The 21,900-nt window shown below is 33.4% G+C and overlaps 1 protein-coding gene and 1 long non-coding RNA gene across 2 annotated transcripts in view; both read right to left on the bottom strand.

Annotated features, from left to right (window-relative positions):
• The window catches only part of LOC126978655 (coiled-coil domain-containing protein AGAP005037), a 281,533-nt gene that overhangs the window by 249,468 nt on the left and 10,165 nt on the right, over positions 1 to 21,900 (bottom strand). The window lies entirely within an intron of this gene.
• On the bottom strand, positions 10,371 to 11,847 carry LOC126978679 (uncharacterized). Its single transcript, XR_007732667.1, has 2 exons — positions 11,810 to 11,847; positions 10,371 to 10,753 (listed from the first exon to the last, which is right to left on the bottom strand). It is a non-coding gene; the product is annotated as an uncharacterized LOC126978679 (long non-coding RNA).

Raw genomic sequence — 21,900 nt, 5'->3', positions numbered from 1 at the left:
AATTTTTTTCTAAAACGAATATCTCCAAAAAAATACAAAATACATTTTTTTTCAAAAGAGAAATTGTTGATATAAATGTAAATTAATTGAAATGTCTATTTATCTTAAGTTTAAAATAAAGTTTTCACAAATATAATTGATTATTTACAATGAAATTATGGAAATAATAATTATCATTAAAGAATAACATCAAACAAAAAACGTATGGTCCTTTTTTTAATAATGGTACTAAAAACAAATCCCAAAATACTTTTCAAAAAAGATATTGTCGATATAAGTGTAAATGAATTGAAATGTCTTTAAGTTTGAATCAAAGATTTCACAAATACAATTAATTATTTATCATGAAAGTATGGAAATAATAATTATCATTAAATTATAACATTAAGCCTTTTTTCAGTAATGGTACTAAAAACTTTTTCAATAAAAAAATATTTCAAAAAATAATATATCAAAAAAAATGCCCAAAAATTTTTTTGAAAAAAGAAAATTTTCTAAAAAAAATTTCAAAAAAAAAGTTCATAAAAACATTCAAAAAGAATTATGAAAAAAAAATCACATTCATTGAAAAGAAACTTCTTTATCGACGTATGAGAGAAATGTTATAGCAATCCGTCACGATTTTCGGCTACCCGCCATCTTGTTTTAATCCAAGATGGCCGCCACGCAAATTTATGATTTTAACAATTTGGATATCGAATCCGAGGTTCTTGAGGGTCCAGAGAACGAATTTGGGATCATTTTTGAAATCCAAAATGGCCGCCGCACAAATTTATGATTATAACAATATCGATATCGAATCTGAGCTTCTCGAGGGTGCAGAGAACGAATTTGGGATAATTTTAGAATACCAAGATGGCCGCCGCGCAAATATACGATTTCGACATGATGGATATCGAATCCGAGCTTCTCGAAGGTGCAGAGAACGAATTTAGGATAATTTTAGAAATCCAAGATGGCCGCCGCACAAAATTATGGTTCAACAATATGAATATCGTATCCCAGCTTCTCGAGGGTGGAGAGAACGAATTTGGGACTATTTTTTTATTACTGTATTGTGACATAAATTATTCTGAAAATAATAGAATAAAAACACTTATTTGTATGCATGTCTATAATAATAAAATATCTTTAATTTACTATGGATTTTTTTTCTTATGCCTTATCTACCGAATTTCTGTGAAGTTGTTATTAGTAGAAATATTATATTTTATAAGTTTCACTTCTCACCTGTGTACTCTGGTACACACACATATTATTTTTATTAATCGTTATTTGTATTTTAAAAGAAATATCAAAAAAAAAATCAATTAAAATATAATAAAATAAATTACATAAAGAATTTTTTCATAAGAAAATTTCAAAAAGAAATATCAAAAAGAAAATTTCAAAATAAATTTTCAAAAAGAATTATCGAAAAAATCATTTATTTTTATTAATCGTTATTTTTTTAAGGAAATTTTAACAATTTCAGATATATCTAAAAGAAATATCAAAAATAAATTTTCAATAAGTATTATCAAAAAAGATACACATTTATTTCTAGTAATCGTTACATATTATAAATCTATATATATATATATAAAAGCGAATTATCATTAAAGAATAACATCGAACAAAAAACGTATGATCCTTTTTTTAGTAATGGTACTAAAAACAAATCCCAAAATACTTTTCAAAAAAAGATATTGTCGATATAAGTGTAAATGAATTGAAATGTCTTTAAGTTTGAATCAAATATTTCACAAATACAATTAATTATTTATCATGAAAGTATGAAAATAATAATTATCATTAAATTATAACATTAAGCCTTTTTTCAGTTATGGTACTAAAAACTTTTTCAATAAAAGCTATTTCAAAAAATATGTCAAAAAAAATAATCAAAAAAAAATTTCCAAAAAATTTTTTTCGAAAAAAGAAAATTTTCTAAAACAAATTTCAAAAAAAAATTCAAAAAGAAATTTCAAAAAGAATTATGAAAAAAAAATCACATTCATTGAAAAGAAACTTCTTTATCGACGTATGAGAGAAATTTTATAGCAATCCGTCACGATTTTCGGCTACGCGCCATCTTGTTTTAATCCAAGATGGCCGCCACTCAAATTTATGATTTCAACAATTTGGATATCGAATTCGAGGTTTTGAGGGTCCAGAAAACGAATTTGGGATCATTTTTGAAATCTAAAATGGCCGCCGCACAAATTTATGATAATAACAATATCGATATCGAATCTGAGCTTCTCGAGGGGCAGAGAACGAATTTGGGATAATTTTAGAATACCAAGATGGCCGCCGCGCAAATATACGATTTCGACATTATGGATATCGAATCCGAGATTCTCGAGGGTGCAGAGAACGAATTTTGGATAATTTTAGAAATCCAAGATGGCCGCCGCGCAAAATTATGGTTTCAACAATATGAATATCGTATTCCAGCTTCTCGAGGGTGCAGAGAACGAATTTGGGACTATTTTTTTATCACTGTATTGTGACATAAATTATTCTGAAAATAATAGAATAAAAACACTTATTTGTATGCATGTCTATCATAATAAAATAGCTTTAATTTAATATGGATTTTTTTTTCTTATGCTTTATCTACCGAATTTCTGTGAAGTTGTTATTAATAGAAATATTATATTTTATATGTTTCACTTCTCACCTATGTACAGAGTACACACACATATTATTTTTATTAATCGTTATTTATATTTTAAAAGAAATGTCACATAAAAAATTTCAATTAAAATATTATCAAAAAAAAATTACAAAAAGAATTTTTTCATAAGAAAATTTCATTAAGAAATATCAAAAATAAAATTTCAAAATAAATTTTCAAAAAGAATTATCAAAAATTCATTTATTTTATTAATCGTTATATATTTTTATGGAAATTTAAACAATTTCAGATATATCAAAAATAAATTTCAAAATAAATTTTCAAAAAGTATTATCAAAAAAAAATACACATTTATTTCTAGTAATCGTTATATATTATTAATAATCTATATATAAAAGCGAAATAGCACACTCACTGACTGACTAATCACGAAATCTCAGAAACAGCAAAACTTGGAATTTGGAAGATAAGTTCTTTCTAAAACGTAGGTGTCATCTATGAAACGGATTTGAGAAAATCCTCCCCTAAAGGGGTGAAAGGGAAGGTTGGATGTCCAATATTTTTGAAGTTTGAGACGTGAAAATCGACATTTAGGTTTAAAGTTAATATTTAAATAATAAAAATTAAAAATATATTGTAAATTGGTGGTAAAATTATATAGATAAGTTGTAATAATTGTAGTTATTTCTTATTATATTATAGTTATTTATAATAATTATAGGGGTAAAGTTTATATAGATAAGTTGTAATAGTTATAGTTATATCAACTGGTATTTGAAATGTAGGTTCTTTCTAGGGGGCAAATTGTAGAAAAAAAGGATCCTTTGAAAATCCCCCACCACAAAGGAGGTAAAGTGGGGTTTGGAAGATTATATGAAAGTCTTTTTGAAGTTAGTGACGTAAAAATCGTATACGTAGGTATCAGCTAAGAAAAGATTTTCTAAAACAGGTTGTGAAATTGGAGTGACATCAGTAGCTTCCGTTTTTCTAGCGAACTTTTGCTGAGATCTACGAAATAAATGTGAGATTGGTTTGAGTATTTTATTCAATATTTTGTCTCTTTTTCAAGTTGAAAAGAATTTTCCCGCCCTAAAGCCCTAGCCTATAAGCTTTGCTGATTTCATTTTCTTTTATTTTTGCTTATATATGCGTTTCTATAATTTTTTTCAAGTCGAGAGTTTTAGAGTTTTATGCTCTTTCTCTTCTGCTCTACACACCTAGTAAGTAGGTCTTTTCTTTATCAATGTTTTTAATATTTCTTTGAAAAATTTTGATCTCTGACTTTATGCTTTTATTTACTTGCATAATTATGTCTCATTTGGAATGTATACTTTCAAAAACTTTTTGTTTTTTTTTTGTTTGTATTGCTATTCGTTCTTCGTTATCATTCAATTTCTTATTCATTGTTATAATTATTATAATCGATTGTACCTAATGATTTTAGTTATGATCTCAAACGATTACTTAATAATTAAATTGGCAATCTTTGAGATATATAAAACAATGTATAAATAATTTACAATACTATAACTACATAAAATTAAAACTATCATTACGTGGAAGCGTACCAAGAATACTGGCAGCATTTCCACGTTGGATAGCTAGACTGATCCGTTGTTGGGCTTCCAGTAGCCCTACTGAGGCGCGAAGATAGTACTTAGTACAATCTCCGCGCCCCTGGGCGCCACGGGCCAAGTGTCTCTATGAATAAAGAACAAAAAAAATATGTATTTCGTATCATCAACCTCGAATGATGAAGTTTTCACTTCTGACGTGTGAACTTAAGAACAAACCGTGTTTTTAATATTTTATCTGTCTATCTGTCTTATCATTGAAACGATGGGACTGGGAAATAATTTATGAGTTTAGAGTTCCGCGTAATTAATACCTATTAAATTTTAAGGACATTCAATTAATCTGTCAGATTGCAACATAATCTGGAACTATGCAGTTAAACTTGTGGGCGACAAATCATGTACTATTAAATGCTTTTAAAAATGATTACAGTGCCTGTAATAACTACTAAAAATTGGAACATGGTAACGGGCAGCAGTTGCACGTCCTAGCAAGGCAAAACATGGGAAAGAAAATATAATTACACTTATTTTAATCATTTTAAAAAGTGTTTAATTTGACCAAAGAATACACTAATGTGTTATAAAATTATTAATGTCTGCAGAACCCAATTAAAAATAATCTGAAAACAGTAAAGTAAATACTCCAGACATCGTAGCATTCATATTATATATTATTATTGTAATTCAAATTTACTCCAGTGCCTTAGCATTGAATCAATACTTTCCAAATGAATCGAATCAGCGCCATCTCACCTAACGTCGTATAACTAATTCAAGCAAATATGTTATCACGGATAACTAAGGGGCGCTAGTATCCTCTGTCATGTCTGTTCATAATTCGTATATTTCTAGAAATATGTGCACAATACTTTTCTTTCCTATAGTTTACGCTAATTAACACGAAAGTATATCAATAAATAATAATTTAGCAAAGGAATATAACAGTTATTATTACTAAAAATTAAAATTGTGCGTATATCTATAAAATGTGTCACCAATTTAAATTTGTCATTTTGTGAATTAGCTAGTGTATAATATTCAACATACTAAGAAACTAATGCATAGCGTGGCTGATTGTTTATGACTAGTCAATCAAAATCGGTTACAGTAACAAAACATTTGCTTTTCTTTTCTATCTTTCTGGATCTTAGAGATGTTCTTTTCTCTTGCACGCTTTGTTCCTATATAATCTTGAATTATAAGTCTATGGTTCTGACTAAACCCGCTCCCTTAGTCGACGCGAGCTGACTACTCGAACGAGCGTTAAAAAAGAATGCTGCTCAGAGGCAAAAAAAGTTTCTAAAGAAGTTTTCACTTCAAAAACCATATACCATACAATACAACCCATTTACAAACCCGTAACGCTCCTGTGAGTCCTCTGATTTTGCAAGAGAAATCGGACGGCGGTGATAACTTAACATCTTATTTTAACGGGGTCGATAGAAATCTAAATAAGAAAATTCTAGAAGCGCCATGGCTGCGATATGTCGCCTCACATGTGACTTGTGTACTACCAGCGAGTATGTAATTGCGAGTATTAGTCGGAACGGCCGCGGCGGGCGTAAATATCTATACGTGTACTTTACTACCTATACATGTCTTAATCCGAACTTTAATAATCAAAATATTAAATCAATCAAATCAAAATCACCATATTCATGTAGATCAAGGAAACGACATTTAGCAATGTCAAAAGGTTTCTTGTCTTTTTATATTTACCGCTACTTCGGAAAAGATTAATCTGTACATATAAATAAAATTGCTCATTGAAATAACCATTTTTTTCCATTTTTGTCTGTCTGTCTGTCTGTTTGTTCCGGCTAATCTCTGAAATGGCTGGACCGAACGGCACTTTCATTGGCAGGTAGCTGATGTAATAAGGAGTAAAATAGGCTACGTTTATTTTAGAAAAATAAAGTAATATCGCAATGTCTAAGAATAATTTATATGGCAAAACAACGTTTGCCGCGTCAGCTGGTCTCAAAAAAAATTTAAAGTGTCAATAAAAACTCATTGGCGTTCTTTTAAATCAACATTTAAGCTTCATAGTTTTTACAAATCATTTCAATTACATTAATATGTAAAGTGATGCAACAAACATACTTAAACGTGAAAAACATAATGTACGCAGTCTTTTTGAACTTAACTGCTGTTTATTTAAATTATCTATACAAGGTGTTACATAGTTATGGCGACAAATTTCAAAGGGACAAAAATAACCAATATTAATCACAATATGTTTCAACAGCACTTATCGCATTTTCTATAATCGTCTTATTTAAATTTATACGGGATCATCAAATTATGCTCTCAGAAATCCTTAATTAATTAAATAATACATGACGAATGCTTCATTAATAAATCGGCTTCTGCGGATTAATAAGTGCCGCTTCAATTATCGGTCTTATTTTGTCATTTTACGCAGATCGCGTACATGTATGTACGATGTACATTTGATGATGACTGATACATTACTCAAAATGTATTAAGTTTACTTTTGTTACTGTTATTTTCGCAAAAAATCGGCAAGTTCCAAAACCAGGCCTCGTTATGCCTAAGATCGTCGCGGTTTTGGCGCGCGTGCCTGTCAAAGCGTATAATTTTACTTTGATATAGATTGCTTATAATTATGATGGTTTGAGGAAATGTATAAGAAAGCTATTTGAGACAAGCTATAAAACAATGCATAATAAACCAACTTATAAGCCAAATGAGGGCCAGAACTTGGTTAGGGCGCAGTGTGTCATACGGCACTTCCGATTTCGGTGTATCTGAAAAATCTAGTGACATATGGAACTTCCAGATTTTGGAAGGTGCTTCGACCGTACGTATACGTCTTATGGCGAATTTGAGAAAAATATATGAGAGTGATAATACGATGCGCACATTAGATTCCTACACCGTGAAGTTATCCTTTAAGTTTCAGAGAACTTATATATACATGCAAGATATTTTTTTAGCAATTTATACTGGTAATACAAAATAACCGTCTAGTATAGTAACCATGACGTTAGAATACTACAGAGGATTGTTTTTAAAATACATAGTTTGTACTTTATATGCTGCGGCAATATTGTCGCAATAATGTTCTGATTAAAGCGTCATTTGTATGGTTTTTGAAGTTATTCTGTTTTACTCTGTCAATGACTGAAAATAGAAACTCCTACTCGGCCTCAAATTTAGTGTCTATAAAAAGAACACTAGCTGCAGTAGCTGAATACCCCAGACTTATACTAAACTGTATATCACCATATCAGCTGAAAGACGTCCACTGCTGTACAAAGGCCTCTCCCAAAAATTCCCATGACGATCGGTCCTGTGCTGTCCTCATCCAACGTATTCCGGCGATCTTGGCCAAAGCATCAGTCCATCTTGTGACGAGCCTACCAACACTGCGTCTTCCGATACATGGCCGCCACTCGATAGCTTTAGTGCCCCAACGGCCATGTGTCCGTACATTTGTTTCCGAAGAGGTTGTAGTATCTAGTATATTTTAAATGACATCAAAAAGAATTCTAAAGGAATCAATTATGAAAAAATAAATGCATTTTATGCCTTTTACCTTTGTTCCCTGCCCACTGCCACTTCAGTATCACAATCATTTGGGCTCTACCGCTGACTTTGCTTCTTTGATTATTTGGTTTTAACCATTCAAACTGAATAAACTGCCCACTTTAGTCCAACTCTTATCAACTAATTAGGATATTGAATACATGCAACTAACATATCTGTTTCTTTACATATATGTCTCATTACATACAGGAGCATTACATGAAGGAAGTCGGGGCGGGTGCTTGGGTAATAAAGTAATCAATACAACTCCAATGTGATTGAACAAGGGATAGTGGGAAAGACGAAGGCATCGCAGTTTTATCGCGTAAACTTTCAAAAATTGGTTCAAAGTATATTTTAAAAGTGGGTATCTTTTATTATAATAAAATAACCTTGATAGTATTAGTGGATGTTACAAAGAAATTGTTGATAATATTATGATCCCTGCCGTCTTTATGACGAAATTGCTAATAGATAGCCCTTGACTGGATTACCACACTCGCACCGAAAACCCACTTGAATTAACATCCATGTGTTGCTATGCTTGACATATGTTGGTGAAGAGAACCGGTACCCATCATTCCAGTAAACCAATACAATAAATATAAGTCCTAAAATACCTCCGCTATATTTATGCACCTTCAGATAGTGTAGTTGGCCTTGTTATTCATAAGATGCAGATGTTTTGCAGGCTTGATGTTCTTTTTTGATCAGTTGGAAAGCCCTGTAGTCGAATGAGCTGTAGCGCCATGGTAGTATTAGTAGGTTAACTTGGCACTCCAGCATTAAATACGCGTAGATTTCTCGGACAATTTATGCATCCACGCGTGTCCGTCTGGAACTGGAAGTACGGCTTTTGCAATGATCAATCTGCTGGTGATAATTGAGAATGCAAAACACATTATATGCGTAACATAATTCACGTCGACAGTAATTGCTTCTCAGTGTTACGGCGAAAAGCTACTTTGATTCTCATAAGTTAGCGTCGAAAACCGACGAACTTTCATAATTAAACAGCAGCCCTCAAAGAGTTACCTCCTCTGGCAGAGGCCAGAGTTGGCGGATCCACCGATCGCTAAGAGAAAATAAGACATCAAAATTGCAACACCCCGCTTCATGGTTTATGTGGATATTACAGCATAAGGGGAATCTATTTAAACTTAAACGCCGTGCACCACCTCATTGGGATGGTACAGCTAGCCTATATCTCGACCTTACTACAAAGCGTATTTAGCATACAACGAGTTTAATGGGGTATAAGATTATAGATATTTGCTGTCAACGTCTGAGCAATTTTGAGGGTAGGGACATTTATCTCTGGCTGTGCGTAGATTCTGAGAATCGAAAGTGTCGGCATCTACACGTGTGTCCACAGATTTCTTTTTGCATCCTTCCCTTGGGACATGGTTGTTTCACTTTAGATGATCACTCAATACATGTGCTGTGTTAGTGGTCGATGTGATACTACAGGGCATAGGTATTTTTCATACCAGACTATGTGCTACACATCAGTGGCAAATAATAGGCCTGACTCGATAGGCAGTTAAAGCGGCAGCTCAAAACAGGCCTAGCACACCTTTTTTCTTTCTTATTTTCCAATAGCGAATCATGGAGAGCATCATAAACTGAAAGCTCTTGGCATATCTAGAGGAACGTCAATCTCTTACAATACGGCTCTCGCCATGTTTAATCGCCTGGTGATCTACTGGTATACCAAACACAGGGGCGCAGCCATTGAAAGCAAGGTTAAAGAACTGGTTGTTTTTCGTAGATATAACGAGGGCCTTCGATCGCCTCTCACGAAACTTCCATCATATGAGCTTCTCCAATATTAACTTGATTCACGTGACATTAACGTAGAGGTCGTGTTTGATTGTTACACTTTAGATCCTAAGTCCATGAGCAAAAATCTCAAACGATGTCTCTTCTACATTATCAATAATATTTGCAATAACGGACCAGTACTTGTAGAAGCTTGTATCTTCTATTGAGCTCCATCGTGTCGAGGTGTGAACCTGCTGAAATTCCCAGAGAACTTAAGTCTATGCGTTAACCACAAAAAAAAACTACTTTTGACATATCACCGCTCTTAGACTCCCCTTAATATCTCGCCTAGTATCATTTTAATCACACTAGGTCTTAGAATCTCTCTGGTATGGCACCTGAGTAGCAACTGAATCCGTTTGAACGCGTGAAACGCACAGCTGTTTGAATTGTTAGGGAGAAAGTTCTCTGTAAATGGCTCTTTCCAATATCATTGCGCAGACGTTGCTACTTTGTGTGTCTTCCGGATTAATCACGGGCAGTCTTCCAAACGGGCAAATTCCACCGTCGAATACCACGTCACAAGCATGGAGAATATCATCACCATCGTGATGTGTGGCGTTCGTGCAGTGTGGTATCCAAAAAGCTTTTTGCTACATACAACCAAATAATGAAATGAGCATTATTGGACAGTGTTTCCAGGACGATACGACAAGGGCGCTTTCCAATAAAAGCGTAAACCTTCCTAATGCCTCCTTCTGGTAATGCTCCTGTGATTCCATGGTGTTGCAAGAGATGGCGGCATACTAATTTTCCAAAAAAATCTTGGAAATTATATAAGGTAATCACAATACTTAATTTTATTACAGTATATTTGCATTCAGAATACCTTACAACGATAATAATTAATTAACCTCCGAGAGTAAGTTCATCGGAGTACAAATCGATAAATTATAAATAGCCGTGTTAAATGTCAACGACCCCAGACACGACGCTCCACGTGGCATAGTACCTAAAAGGGATAGTAGCCAAAGGACGTAAGTACGCCAACTACTAAACTTCCATATATCAGCATTCACTAGTTATATTCTCCTTTGCGCCTGCTCCTTGACGCCTCACAGCGTCCAATGAAAATGTTTGAAATTTCAGTTTCAGTGCGCAGAATCGCGCAGAGTTCTTCTCATCTAGGGCGTTTTACCGTAGTACTTGAAGAGGTTTCCCTGCCTCCCGCATACACCTAAATGAAAAACATAGAATTGAACCACACCCATGCTCGTGAACACGAGGCAAATACCACGTGTGTTGCGGAGAGCCTCACCTCATTTTAACATATTTTTGTGCTTTTTTATCACATTTATCGGTTTTAAGAAGAACGCGAGCTGCACAATGAATACGCGCTACGAGTATTCGCGAAATAATATAATCGTCGCCCATATTGATAGCTGTCGTATTTTAAACTAGAACGCATGCTTTATAATAATTTTAAGGATTTTGTTCCCGCTGCGCGTTAGGCGACGTGTGTTTTCTTGTACAGACGCTGCCGATCTGACTAGATAAAATTGATGCATAGTCACCCTGCGCCGTTTTTACCCTACTTTACCGACAATCCTACGTTTTTTCCCGTACAAAATTTGTTGAAATTCCACAAAAAATCAAAAATGTCTCACTTATACACGTCAAAATAGTGTAATAACATGTGTAAAAGTAAGGAGGGTACAGGGGAGCATACAAAAGTCGATAATATTACTTAAATATGCTGAAATCAAGACATAAATGCCACGTGGTTGGACCAATAAAGTCTTTATTGATTTGGGTACTTAGTGGATTGTAGGAATTGAAACTGCGCAGAACTCTAGAGCCAGGACATTGAACTCTGAGGGTATACGGTGTCTAGAATATGATAGAAATTTCATCATTGAGTTTTTTCTTATTTTAAGACTTTTTATTACTTGGTAAAACAAATAAACATGTATAAATTTCAATTTACTACATACATTATATCCAATATCATTCGATCAATAATCATATAAATTCAATTTATTAATTCTTAGTAAAGTATTATAAGTTTTTATTTACAGAACTCAAATCGAACAAAAAATAAGACAATAATTAAATTTGTTAAGAATGCCATTGAATTTGAAATAGAATGCCATAAAATACTAGCATTTGAATAAAGGCTTCACATTGACGTCCACAGCTAACAAATTTCATATCTTAGAGTAACTCAGTCGAGAAAACTGAATAGTGATCAGTGACCACTGCTCATTGTACCACATCTTGTCTACATACTTACCGTGTGAAGGAGACAGAAGATAAAACGAGCGAGCTTGGTGAAACGTGAATTAAAAATGGCTTCCCACAGATGGCGATGCAGCTTACACATGCGCACACAGGCTTTAGAATGTTTTTAGAGCTGAAAGATCTAATTGGATACTCTTATATTTTTATGCATTATTTAATGATTTCTATATTCAAATTCAATCAAATTGGTGATAATTATTTTAATACATTTCCTTATTTTGGCAGCCAATGTAGGGAAGGTTTTGGAGATCTAGTTTTTCAAATCGTCTTGGTACTTTTCAACGGACTTAAAAAGGAGAAGGTTCTCAATGGATTATAATTCTTGTATGTTTGTTGAACCAATCAAGATTTTGTACACAGAAAATATCATTCGGTAAAGTGGAACTGGTAATATAGAACATAAATGGCAAACGGAACTACTCACCACATCTCACATGTGGTGACATAGTAAAGCTACTATATCCAACTAAATTTAAAGGGATTGTTAGTAATACCATCGAACCAATCTGATGATGAAGCCAGAAGGAAAGTAGCGCAACTCCTTGTTACATTAAACTGTCTTTCTTTAATGGTATTTTTTAATGTATTTGAGAAAGTTTATATGTGTGGACTTGACGATGTGTAAAATAAAAAAAAAACAAGAAAATACCTAAGTCTTCAAATTTTAAGACTACGTAACTAAACAAAATAACCTTATTTACTTTTACACTATTTTGAAGTTGGTAGAATTACTACATTGTATTGAAATTACATAGTACAGGGTGGCGCAATAGAACGTGAATATTGCATCATCTTTTTTCGCGGGGTAGAAAGTGCGTGGGCGGAGGGAGTCTGCATCGTTGGGTAGGCGGGCTCATGGAGTTTTAGTCACTATGAGTCACTTCGACGGGAGGCGTCGCGCATTTTGCGTGCGCGCATTTTACGAGAACTCTCGTTCATACATCGTTACTAGGCGTTTATATTGTTCTGAATATGGACTACGGCAAATTAGTGAGGCTCCGAGTGCTAATTTAATTAAAATATGGGTACAGCGCTTTGAAGAGACTGGTTCAACGTTTAAACCACAAGCTAAAGGTCGTCCAAGAACATCTATGACCGACGACAATATTGAGAGAGTTATGCAGTCTGTACGAGGAGATCCACAAATGTCTACTCGCAAGAGATCGTCTGTCTTACACTTATCGAGACGAAGTTTGCAACGAATTTTAAACTTGGATCTTAAACTGCATCCTTACAAGCTGCAGTTAACACAAGAATTGAAAGAGTCTGACTTCGGAGCAAGGCTCGCATTTGCTAATGAAATGCTTAATCGATTTTCCAATTTTGACAATATCCTTTTCTCAGATGAGGCCCACTTCCAAATCAATGGGTTCGTAAACCGTCAAAATTGTCGTTACTGGAACAGTGAGAATCCAAAACTCAAGCACCAGAAACCACTGCATAGTCCTAAAGTGACAGTATGGGCAGTAATCTCTGGTAGGTAATTATTCCAATTGGACCGTTTTTCTTTGAAAATGCGCGGGGGCAAAACGTCACTGTTAATACCGAACGCTATGTTGCGATGTTGGAAGGTTTTTTGGCTCCAGAGCTTGAAAATTCAAGAATAGTGAATTTTAGGACTTGGTTTCAACAAGACGCAGCTACCTGTCACACATCAAATGACTCCATGGCGGTTGTGAAACAGATGTTCCCTGGCAGACTGATTTCGAAAAGAGGTGATATCCCATAGCCCCCACGTAGTCCAGACGTGACGCCTCCTGATTTTTTTTTGTGGGGATACCTCAAGAACAAAGTCTACAGCAATAATCCGAAAAACATCGATCAGCTCAAGGAGAATATCCGTGGTGAAATGGCAGCAATTACACCAGCATTACTGAAGAAAGTTTTCAATAACTTCCGTTTGCGATTAGAGGAGAGTCGTCGTAGGGTCATCATTTAGACGATGTTATTTTTAAAAAATAAACTTCACTTATTTCTTAATAATACCTCAGTTTTATTTTAACTATACCTTTTGTATTTATTTTTTAATCAATATTTTAAATATGCACGTTCTATTGCGCCACCCTGTATAAGAATTGAAAGTCATTATTTGTATGGCTATTTCCACCAACTTCAAAATGTTATAGAGATATTTATTTTTTCACTTTTTAATAACCTTGTTTTAAATTACATATTATGATTTTTTGAGGTCGGTATGTTTTTGTTAATTTTTTAAGTAAAGTTAAAATATATATATTGGAATGTAGCTTCAGGATGACATATCATCTGGATTCTTTATAATCTTAGACTTCGGTGTAAATACTTAGTTTGTTGGTAAGCTCTAAGTTTCATCTATATCTATGTTGAGGTAGGGTGGTGTCGCAAGGCGCATGTGCAATGGGTTGCGCGTCCTAATGCGCCCGGTGTCTAGATTTAACACAACGTATTACTATGGAAGTATCCATCCCTACTCTGTAGTAGTACCGTAGTAAGTCTATAAATAGCCTATGCATTTCACTTTCAAATGGGCTCGATATCATTGACGTCACACTTTATTTGTAGACTCTTTGAAGGTAATGTTCACATCTGACCCCTATCGAGGTTTTATGAATTGCGTATACTTTCTGTTAGAATTAAAATAATGTGTGACACTTACTTACCTTAATTTGAATGGCTTTGTCTGTTTTTTAGTATGACAACTTATACCATTGTTTTGGTTTTCGTTAATTGGGAACGTTTGCAACCTATGCTCATGTGTCTGTATCAATGCATAATAAAAAAATATTCTTATACTTCTTGCATTATTATAAATTAATAATTATATGTATTTAAAGTATTTCAGTATAATACAAATTACCTTCGCACGACACGCTACAAGTTAGGATATCATCCCCACCATCTGGATGTGTGGCGGTCCTCCACAGTGCGGTATTCAAGGAGCTTTCTTCCTCGTACTACGAAGCTGTGGAATGAGCTTCCTTGTGCGGTGTTTCCGGGACGATACGACATGCCTTCAAGAAAAGCGCGTACACCTTCCTGAAAGGCCGGCAACGCTCTTGTGATTCCTCTGGTGTTGCAAGAGAATGTGGGCGGCGGTGATCACTTAACACCAGGTGACCCATACGCTCGTAAATTAATTTATATATTTACTGCCTTCGTCCAGCAGTGCACGTCTTCCGGCTGATGATGATGATAAAATTATTTTATATATATATTAGAAATGTTGTTCGCATGAACACCTCATCCAAGATTGCCACTCTTCTCTGGGTGGAGCTAGCTAGAACCAATTACTACAATCTGTCTGAATAATTTCATCCGTCCTTAAAGCATAGAGTCTAACCTTTTTACGTACCCCTTCATAATATTTTCATGGGATCACCATTTTCGCCTATCTTTGTTCTGTGTTGCACGCGGTATACTGGGGTGCGCCAGACTAGAGATAATAGCAATACTACAAATGTGGCCGGTCCTGCGCTTTGTAGAGCGCTAGAATGTGGGCCTGCTTGAAGTATAGCCGTAATACAAAAACTGGTTATATTGATAATCTAAAAACAACGATTTATAATGGTGTCCTCGTCTCCTGGTATTTCCCTATTATAAGTTCTAGAGAATAAATCGATGATAGAACCGCTTTTTCCAAAAATAAATTAAATCTCTAAAAGCTATATTAGCAGTATGAATTATTTTGATGCATAGAGATAAACTAGTAATAGCTATAGTTTGAAATTTAGTCCGCAATGAAACTTTTATCTTATTCTACTCGTAGTGTAATAAGGCCATTATTATTTTGCATACTTTTTTTTTCCTTTCAAATTGCATTCTGTGTTCGTGATATTGCTAGTAGTAGCTACTATTGATATTTTGGTTGTCTTTTGTTCTGTTTAAGTTTCTATAATATTCACATTCGTTAATTTGATAATATCGCAATGGTTGTGTGGTGTCTTATTGTAGTTTTTACTCCATCTATCTACTCACGTTTTGCAAATTCCATGTATCGTACTTTCTGTCAGGTAGAGATATTTTACAATAGTGGTTGATCTATAGTTGGCGTATTTTTTGCTTATATTATCATACACTTATAAATTTGAATAGTGCTGTAATTATGTTTTCAAGCGAAGCTTTTATACAGACGTCGGGCCGCTCGCCGCGCGTCACTACCCGAGCTAAGCGTCAGATTTTAGCGTTACACGATATACATCTTAATATATATAAATTACGTGACACGTGTTTAACGCGATGGACTCATGACGGGGATTACTTCATGGAGTGCAGTTTAGTCCAACTTGAGATATAGGATAGCTTTTATTTCGATTTGAGACCAATAATTATTTTTAATTCAAATATTTGTTTTGTATGGACATATTTTATATGAGAGAATTTATTGACGCACGGTTTGACAGTTCTGCTGTGAAACAATTTCATTATAACAACAGGGAGCATATTTTACGAAATAATTCTTGAAGCTATGAAATATTATTGACAAATTCATAAGAGATCAGTATTTTTATTTTATTTATAATGTACAGAACAACGTCTGTCGGTTCAGCTAGTATTATATATATCATGTAACCGTATATATATATGAGTACAGTACAGAGTGACGCGCGCTTTCCAAAATCAATTCGTAACAGTTTTCTTCAAACTTTTTATTTTAAAAACTATGTATATTTGGAACCCTTATTTCTTCACGTAGTAGTACAGTGAAAGTAATGATTCATAATTAAGTAAACATTCGTATTTACTTACTCATGAAAATTATATTTTGTTGCCGTGTCAAAATTGATTTTAACATTCTTACCGAGATATATCGTATTAAGTATTATCGTATAATTCTATCAGCCAAACTAATATAGGTAAGTTTATGTCTAATGCCAATACATGAGTGCGAGAATGTGATCCAATAAATCCAAAATAGTATCAAACGTCATAGCCTGCTCATAACAGTGTCGTAACACATTACAAAACGACCGAAGGTAGGAATATTATATTATGGTATGACCCTGACAACATCACACTGCGCCCGTCACCCTAAGAATTCACAATACCCGAAAAACAAACATATGGCAATATAAAAGCAATATAAGTTTGGATTAGATTTTCTTATCTTCGATTTGTTTATATTAATACCGTAATCAGGTAGGTACTGTAAAAATAATCATCTTTCAATACTCGGTCGTTTCGGAAAAATAAGTTTTGTTAAAATTACTTAGTTTTGCAGCGTGCCGTTGTATATTGTTTTTATTCGCACGTTCTCACTCCATCGTATAAAGTTGACCTTATCGGTAGTCGGTACTCCGCAGACGGATCCTTATCAGAAAGATATATATACTATCTTCTGATATATCAAAATTTGGAGTTCCTCCGCTTTATATTATAAAGCTTAAATTCTTTAGGGCGTCGTCCGTACTGTCGGTTGTTGATCAACTGATGACCCTCTAGGACCTACAGGCTGGCAAGTGGTTTTAGGTGGGGTCCCGACACTGTGGGAAAATTTCGACGAGGCCCAGAAAAATAAACTCATTATAATTAATTGCTACCTATTCATTGTATTTTTCAAAAAAAAACATAATTATAAAACACAAGGCCTAAAATGAATGTGAGAAACTGAACCGACGGTCTTGAGACAGTTTTTTATACTTCTGATTGGTTCTCAAGAAGAACAGCAAATTCGTAGTTTGTCTTCTAGATGGGCTTCCGTTAGTCCGATAGCTGTTGTTCAAAAAAATTGTCTTTGAGAAAGATGTTTCACATATGTATGTCAATCCAAACATAGTGGCCAAAATGATAGAGCTAGTTTTTTGCAATTATCATATTTAACTTTAAAATTTTATTTCAATAAATTAAGGTAAAGTATACCTTAACTACGTATTAATTTGTTCCTGCTATACAATACATTACAATATTTGGAGGTCCGAGGTTCGACCTATCCCGGACACCTATTGCCGACCCTTGCTCCAGGTGTAATAAAAATCCAACCTCTCCCTACATAGAGTCCCAGGTGACTGCAGATCTTAATTACACAAAAAGAATTTTCATTAAAGTTTTTATGCGAGGCAGTTGAGGAAAGCGTGTAAAGCATCATTAATTTTCCGAATTTTCTCTGAATTTGAATATTTTCATTTTATATATCAATAATTTTCCTGATGTAAAAGTATCTCCGCCATGCAATTCAAACTATTACGAATAAAATTAAAGAATTCAATTTAGAAAGAAATATCCACAATTATAATATCTTATATCTTTAAATTAGCAATTCTTGTATATATATATATATATATATATATATATATATATATATATATATATATAATCTGAATCTCGGAAACGGCTCCAACGATTTTCATAAAATTTAGTATACAGGGGATTTCTGGGGCGATAAATCGATCTAGCTAGGTTTCAATTTAAAAAAAATGTAGTTTTAACCGTGTTTTAATGAGAAACAGCTACAATGACATAAGAATACAAAGGCAAATTTCGCCACTATATACAAGACTATAATAGCTCATATGATATTGGGTGATCCGGAGAGCAGAAGACCCCAGTTCGAATCCAGATGTCTTATTAGTTTTTTTTTGTTCAAGTTTTGTACATTCTTAAAAATCCGAGCAAGGCTCGGTCGTCCAGATATGTTAATTAAGGACGCATTCTCAAAACAGAGAGGTATCGAATTGCACCATTACACTGACACCGCTCAATCACATACGTACTTTAAGTTAATTGGGGGACTAAAATGAATTTGATCTTCAGCAAGTTTGAATTTTTTCAGCGATACTATTACGCCGTAGGTATTAAAAAAACATGAAATTAGCATGTTTTTTTAATACCATCGTAAATATTTGTATTTTTGTGTTGTCTGATGATTTGCTTAGCTTCCCTAAGGACATCTCCCTTTATAACATATTTATTAATATTTTTTCCGTGATTATGAATATATTATATCTGCTTTCCTATCGTATTTTTAAGAGACAAAATTACATTAGTACTTATTAGCAGAAGAATGATCCTGAATGAAAACCCACTTCATCAATTTTGTGTGTAGAGGTAATCGTTTTTACGACATAAAATATCAACATTTCGAATCATAATTTTCCCGCTATTTGTACAAAAATAAATAATCTATTGGTGGCAATTTTTAGTTTTATTAGATTTAGTTTCATGTCATCACAAACTCTACCGAAAAGTAGCTTATTTTGATCGGATTTGCAAACGCGTCCTTAAAATATAATTAATTATAAAATTATAATAAAAAATATCATATTGAAAAGTATTCACAATTTCTCCTCTAGGATACACAGTTACTACTACATTTTTGACACAATATGTCAATATAACAATGAAATATCTGATGGCCAGCGTTTGACAATACTATCGGTAGTAGTGAATCACAGACCGAGCATACCTTACATGACGACTTGTTTCAGTAAACCACTCATACACATGCCCCTTTAAAAAGGTTCGCGACTGATACATGACCGACTGAGCAACGCACTACACAAGCTGCCCTTAATAATTCACGCCATCTCGATGTGTGTTCATCCACGAGGCCCTTCTCCCATTCCTATTTCCATATATTGTATATAATGTTACTCCATCGCGTCTTTTTAGGGTTCCGTAGCAAAATGGCAAAAAACGGAACCCTTATGGATTTCATCATGTCTGTCTGTCCATCCGTATGTCACAGCTACTTTTTTCCAAAACTATAAGAACTATACAGTTGAAACTTGAAGATGTATTCTGTGAACCGCATTAACATTTTTACACAAAATAGAGAAAAAAACAATAAGTTTTGGGGATTTATTACTATCCCATACTTAGAACTGAAACTCAAATATTTCTAAACTGAATAGTTTGCGCGAGAGGCACTTCCACCTGTAGCTTCTAAAATAAAAAAAAAATATATGATGTACCCACATTATTACCATGCAAACTTTCACCAAAAATTGGTTTGAACGAGATCTAGTAGTTATTTTATAACACGTATTAATGATAAGAGCTTTTAAATTATGTTACTTTCTGCTACGGAACCCTTCATGGGCGAGTCCGACTCGCACTTGGCCGCTTTTTTAATCGACGATGAAATATAATAAAACACGAGTTCGATGATAGGTAGATATTTACCATTAATGAAACTTTAAATTCGTCAATAGCAGAGATGATTTATCTCTTTTTCCTTCAAGTATCTCTTCAACAGTTTATTGCTGAAATATGCCCTTTCATTTTGTTTGAAATTCTTAAAAGATCGTAAATAGTTATTTAATCATTGAATTTATTTATTAATGTATTATACATACACGTTACGATATTATTCGTATTAAATATCTGCACTTCTCCCCTATGTAATCTTTCACGACGCAAAGCTAACACCACAAATATTCAAATGTATATAAAGTTTTCGTAGTACGTACTCTTTCGAATTTTCAAAAAACAATCTTATGAGCAATGTAATATAGTCTTTATATTCAATATAATCACAATCATCAATTTACATTCCCGTACATGCCCACTTCAAAAAAAAGGTCAGAACGAGAATGTGACACGTGAATGCTAGATTAAAATCAGAAAACTATTGAAATCGTAATCAAAAAGGTTTCAAAAAGTTTTAAATGTCCCAAGTATAAATATTCTGCTGATTTACAAAAAGGAGGGGTATACCAAATATTTTCATCTTTTCTTCGAAATGTATGAATAAAGTGATTTCGATGACTGGTTTTTTTAACGGCACATTAAAAATAGATGTGAAAATAACAATACTGTACGAACAAGTGGAGAGAGATTTGATTGGTTGGTGTTCCCACAGTCCCATGTCTCTCAACGTACGCTAAATTAAAAATGCTTTGTCAATGACTCAAAACTCAAAACATAAAAAAAGAAAGAAATAAATAAAATAAAATAAAAAAAATATTGAAGGGTGTTCAATTTTAGCCCAGCGATACCCTCGAAAAATATAGCTTAGATTTAGATTTTGATTTAGGTGGTTGGCGTTCTCGTAAATACACATAAATTCAAACAAAAAACATCAAATTGGTCCATAGCCGGATAACTAAATATCCAGTCCAATAGTAGATATACTTCGTCCTTTTTTTGCAGTTTATTCAAAAGTAAGAATTTACCAAAAACATTAATAAATGCTAGCGCTTCTACTTGGGAAAGCATTAACCTCATTCCCTTCTACCTGGACTAAAATGTTTCCATAAATTTTAATGTTGGAAATGTAGCTATATATCAGACCGCTAGCTTTGAAATAAGCTTTTTGGTTTTAGGTTGCAATTTAACTTTTATGAAAGGATTGAAACAGGTCAACTTGAAATTTTAGGCTCGTCAGAGTTTTCCTCTTTTTAAGAGTACTTGCGTTATTGCTTGATAAATTCATTTATTTAGGGTAAAAGTTTTTCTTAATTTAAGGATTTTTATATATATTTATACTGAACTTCAATGCTTAGTGAAGTAGTGCTTAAAAAGGCAAAAGGTACGTTTTCAACTAAATTCAGTATTGAGTAAAATGTAGTAGTAACGCTATATATAACCTAAGATACGATGAGATACAAATGCCACATGAGGTACATCTAGAAAAACCCTTAGTATTTTTTAATTAAAGATTTTATTTTTGTATGAATAATTCTATGAGATATATTTTTGACGGATAGTTCGACAGTTTGTCAGAATAACGAAATAATTATTGTAATTATTGAACTTCTACAAAGCATATATTATGTAATAATGCATTTGTTTAGATGAAACGAACAATATATAAAACGTTGTTATCTGTCACATTCTCTCAAACATACTGATATATTATCCCATAGAATTGAATATGGAGGGCATTCGTTAAAATCAATGTGGGGAATACAGAACAAAATGATGAAAGTCGTAGAGGCATTTTTATTTTTGATGTCAATTAAATAACCAATACTGAATCGGAAACATGTTAAAGTCGAATAAACCTTATTGAATTAAATATTTAATTTAAATTATTGAATCAATCGATATGTTCTTAAAAAGTAGAGCTCGTGAGAAGAACATACAAGAAACTCAACGGGCTGTATTTTAATTCAAATTGAGCATTTTACAATGGCTGTTATATACACAACAAATTCGTTTGTAAGA

The sequence above is a fragment of the Leptidea sinapis genome, chromosome Z (genome assembly GCF_905404315.1).
Source record: "Leptidea sinapis chromosome Z, ilLepSina1.1, whole genome shotgun sequence".
In the NCBI taxonomy this organism is placed as follows: Eukaryota; Metazoa; Arthropoda; class Insecta; order Lepidoptera; family Pieridae; genus Leptidea; species Leptidea sinapis.
The sequence above is the reverse complement of the archived record's forward strand: the minus strand, read 5'-3'. Positions and strand labels throughout refer to the sequence as shown.